The sequence below is a fragment of the Apaloderma vittatum genome, unplaced genomic scaffold (genome assembly GCF_000703405.1).
Source record: "Apaloderma vittatum isolate BGI_N311 unplaced genomic scaffold, ASM70340v1 scaffold17407, whole genome shotgun sequence".
In the NCBI taxonomy this organism is placed as follows: Eukaryota; Metazoa; Chordata; class Aves; order Trogoniformes; family Trogonidae; genus Apaloderma; species Apaloderma vittatum.
This window is the reverse complement of record NW_009727999.1, coordinates 5,508-10,586: the sequence shown is the minus strand read 5'-3', so window position 1 is coordinate 10,586 and position 5,079 is coordinate 5,508. Positions and strand designations below refer to the sequence as shown.

Here is a 5,079-nt window from a genome sequence, read left to right as displayed (position 1 = left end):
GATGCGGTTGGCCTTTTGAGCTGCATGAGCGTACTGTCGTCTCATGTTGAGCTTCTCGTCTATCAACACAGCTAAATTCTTCTCTTCAGGGCTACTCCCAACCCACTCTGTGCCCAGTGTGTATTTGTGCCTGGGATTAGCCCGGCCCAGGTGAAGGACCTTGCATTTTGACTTGTTGAAGCTCATGCAGTTTGCACTGGCCCATTAGTCAAGCCTGTCAAGGTCCCTCTGGATGGCATCTCTTCCCTCAAGTGAGTCCATGGCACCACACAGCTTGGTGTCATCGGCAAACTTACTGAGGATGCACTCAGTGCCATCATCCAAGTCACTGACAAAGTTCCTTCAGGAACCATGGATGTATCTCATCAGGTCCCATGGACTTGTGCACCTTCAGGTTCTCTAGGTGTTCCCAGACCTGTTCTGCTTCTACTCTGCGTGGTTCTTCAGTCACTGCCAAAGTTTGATCACCTGTTGAAATGGGTGCTATCTGTCCATAGATGTTTACAGCAAGAATAATATACAGTGGCCACAATGAGAGATTGAGAGGAGACCGAAGTATGAGATCCTGGGAGATCCAGTAACCTTGTGAAAGTGTCTTGAGGTTTCCCTTGTAGCCTCAGGAAGACTTACTGAAGCTGTCCCTGCTTCTAAGGATACAAATAGAAAACTTTGATATGAAACAATGTCAAGATTAGTGATGTGAATGTATCTGTCTATAGCCATATGTTTGTGTAAAAAAGGCACATTATTATTAATTTCTTTTCAGTAAAGGTTTAAGATATAATTTTGTTGAGGAAATGCCTTCATTTAGATCATATCCATACATTTGGTGTTATTTTCTTCAGGTTGAAGTTCTACATGATTTTGAGGCAGCTAACAGTGATGAGCTTAATTTAAAACGAGGAGATATTGTACTAGTAATTCCTTCTGAGACTACAGCTGATCAGGTAAAAACATGTGGCTCTTTCTTTCTGTTGACTTTTTTCTTTGTCTCAACTTTTTTTATCAGAGATTATAGTTAATGGGAATGTTTCTTTAAAATGTTGTTACTGCTAGAAAACAAAGATTTTATTTTTGTCTTTGTACTTGGTTTCATTTGAGACTAAGTAGCACTGTTGGCTGCAATTAAAGTCTCAGATATATGCTACAAGCAGGATCCGACCTCAGCATATTTTCTAGGGCTAGTTTTATGATACTTTGTAGTGGATTTTACACAGACACATATTCACACAAAGGCTTAATACAGAAGATGACTTCGAAACTGTGCATTTTGTTCCTACAGATCATCTTGCCTTAACACTGCAGTAGAATTGATTACATGGTCCCTAAATTGTTCAGGACTTCTGTGTGTGGATTTGGAGAGATAATACAAATTCATGCACTGAGAGCACTGAGACTGCATAGAAATTGTGCTGTCGTACAGCAAAAATGTATGGAGGTACTGCTATGTGTGCTGCATGCCTCTAAAGCTAACTCCGTGCTCTGGAAGCCCAAACCTGAATTAAATGACAGTTCAATTATATTTCAGGCATCCAACTTTGTTTTACCAATGTGTTTCAGGTGAATTTTAAAATGATTTTATTCCACATGTTAAATCGAATTACAGTGAAGTGAGTTGATTTTTGGTTAGTACTTTAAAAGAGAAGGCCATTCTGCACACTATGAGCATCAGCTGCTCTGTGGGCACCTGTTAGTGCCAGAAGTGTTGGTGAAAAGTCTCCTGTTGATTTGGGGCTTGGGAGGTGGGGGCCTGGACCCTGTCTAGTCAGGTAGCTAACAGCACTGCTCTGAATGAAGAATATTTTTAAAAACAGGTCTAAATACTAATGCTCTAAGCACATAAGAGTGCTGGGGAATTAATTTGAAATTATTTTGATAGTTAATGCTGTCCAAAGGTAGGCAACAATCAATGTTCCTCATTTCAGATGAGCTTTCTTTTAGTACAAGAGACAAGAAATTGTTGTGTGTGTTTATTTCAGAATAAATGTTTTTTCTTTCAGCGGAGTGTTTTGCTCTTTTTATAGAGATAGATTCTGTTATCCTTATTCAAATTGTATTGCATCTTGCATAGTGGGCTATTCAACTGATTTTGTTATCAGTATTTGCAGAATAGAATGCTACTCTAAGGATATCAAAATCTGTTCTCTGTCTTCAGTCTTTTTTCTTAGCATGTCATGCATTAAATATGCTTAATCTTCACTTGGTGAATCCTTGAAGTATATTCCACCTGTGTGGTGTGCATCAGAATTCAATTAGCATTAATTGGAGTAAATGGTGTGCAGTGGTGGAGAAAATAAACCTTTATGTATTCATGTTTCTGAAACCATTCTGGTCCTGTCTTTATTACTCAGTACAGATTTGCCCTTCGTGTTTAACATCACCATAAAGATTAATCTTTTTGACTTTTTCCAGGTACTTTGCTGATTTATATAGAGCCTTTTTATCTTTGTTATTCTTTATTCTCCTTCAGAATTGACCTCTCTAAAGCCATAAATCTAATGTAGCTGGTAACATCAGCCTGTGTTCCCCATTTGAAGCACACTAGTCCCATGCAGTGGCTTCAGTTTTTCCATCAGTCTTGAGTCGAAGTTATTATCCACTAAAACTGTTTATTCCTTCATACAGTATATGCTGTCTGTGCTAGAAAGCAGCAGTTCCTCTCTCCTTCCTCTCAGATATTCCACATGCTTCCAAAATGTGTTCACATACCCAGCCAATGCCATACATCCACTGTATCCGCTGTAATGATGCTGATTTGGGGGCGGAGAAGCCAGACAACCACTACTGAGCAATCACAGCCTGGTGGTGTGAATGAAGATCTGCTCAAGCTCCTCCATCTCCTTAGAAATTAGGTTTCTCAAGTCTTAACTCTGGCTCCTGTTCTTAAAAGGAACTAAGCACAGAGTTACTGAGTTAGTGAGGTGAGAACAGGTTGATAATTTTTAAAAATAGTTAATTGATTTTATTCCAGGTAAGACTGATCATGCTTAAGAGAACCCATCACTTCCCAATAAGAAATCTTCCTTTTGATTGCTTGGACTGCTGGTGATTTGTCTGCGCTTTTTTTCTTGTCTAGTTCTGGTTTAGGTTTCTAGGAGTTTTGGGGGAAAAAAAATCCATATTAATTAACTCTGAATTTCTAGAGATAGTTCTTTCAATGTCTGGAGTTACTGTTATTTCTTCTGACTGTCAGTACATGAATGAGAGAAAAGAACTCTCGGGGAAGAAATCTGATTGAAAACTATTTTTTCCCCTTACTGTGTAATATTTCTTGCTCTCCCTTGCTGCGCAAGAGAGCCAATATTACTGTGACAACTTTGAAAAAGTCTCAATGGAGATTTGCGCAGATGCAGATCTGGTGTAATAATGGATAACCTGGAAGTCTGATTATCCATTTTTTAGTTCAGCTAGGGGTCAGAGGGGCTAAAGGCTGTACAGTATGCTCACAGTCACACGGTCTCAGAAAATAAATTGCAGTCTGGCAGAACAGAGAAAATGGTCTGTGCAAAATCAGGGGCTGCATTTTAACAAAATCACCAAATGTTTTAGCCCTGTGGCTCTGAAACATCTTAAGGTCTGAAGCTTGTAGCAACGGAGGGGGAGTCTGAAGTTTAAGACTCTTGTCTTTTTCCTTGCAGGAGGCTGGCTGGTTGACAGGCATTAAGGAATCCGAGTGGCTTCAGTACAGAGATGCAAATAGTTATAAAGGACTTTTCCCAGAGAACTTCACACGCCATCTGGAGTAGTTATGTGCTTAGGAAGGCGAACGTGAGATGAAGCTCAATCAGTAGGTTTTTAACCTCTTTGAAACACAGGAGCCCACCTTTTTGTAGTTTAAGCTGTTAATGGTTTACAGACTGGTGCCAGACAAAGCTTGTTGAAACATATCAAAATGAGCATGAATGCAAACAGCTAAGCTCGCAATTTCTGAAGCAGTACATGAAAAAAAATGAAATAAAAAAGAAATGTCCTTATTTGTTCACACATATGTGGCAACAGGTTTGTTTGTGCTTTGTCAGAGCTATGGTGATCCTGTATTTGATCCTTTCCCATGAAATCTGAAATTAGCCTCCTCAGTACCAAAACCTTAACTTCTCTGCACTGTGTATTGTATTGAGTTGCACTACAGATGATTTAATTAGTTACCCTGTAGTAATGAGGTCAAACTATTATAAGTTTCATGTGTTGAAAAAAAAAAAGATGCTGCAATGTTATTTTTGGACATGCATAATATATATACACACATCAGAACTTTTATGTGTATATATAAGTGCATATGCATATATATGCATTTTCATGACTTCATCGTAGTTCTTTGGCTGTGTAGTATCATTGGTACAAGCATTGCTCTTTCACTGTCTGGCATTACAGGCAATGGTTTTGTTCCCAAGCAAAACTAGCCGCTCCATTGCCAAAACATGATACAGTATCTGTGTTTGTAATGTGCAATTTTCATTCTGAGATGATGAATAACATCATGTTCAAAGCTGCTAAACTGTTGAGAAGGCGTGTTCGGTCTCTTCTTCCAGCTGCAGTAGTTACAATGAGAAAATCTGGAGGGGGAGCTGTTATGATGCTAATCTACACTTTTTTAATTTAATTGGCTGAATAAATTTAAAGAAATAAACAGAACTAATCTCTGAGAAGAAATAAACACAATATATTTTCACTTATATATATTTATGCAGCATACCTTTAAGGATCCTTTTGAAATATGTAATGTATCCTGTATCAAAAAGTCATCTGTAACTTATGTTTTCCAGTGCTGTGTCATTAAAAATAAACCTTTGATCCGAAGAAGCTGTTTCATCTGTGCTGCTTTTGAAGGTTTGTACCACTGGAGTTTGCATAGTTTATACATCGTATTAAAATATCTAATCTTAATTTAATACCTCTTCTTCCAAAGAAATGCAGCATATCAGGTGCACTTTCTAAACTCCTGCTCTTAACCCTAGTCATGACCAGAGTCCCAAAAGCTCTGAAGCCCAGCTCAGCACCTCTCCTGGCTGCTCCTCCTGTTCCAGACTCTGACCGTCAGCTAATACCCGTCCGCAGGCACCAAGGGAGCCTGTCTGTGCT

At 38.9% G+C, this 5,079-nt stretch overlaps 1 long non-coding RNA gene across 1 annotated transcript; it reads left to right on the top strand.

Annotated features, from left to right (window-relative positions):
• Positions 1–840: 840 nt before the first annotated feature.
• Positions 841–4,800, top strand: LOC104277323. Its single transcript, XR_717846.1, has 2 exons — positions 841–947; positions 3,639–4,800. It is a non-coding gene; the product is annotated as an uncharacterized LOC104277323 (long non-coding RNA).
• The last annotated feature ends 279 nt before the right edge of the window (positions 4,801–5,079 follow it).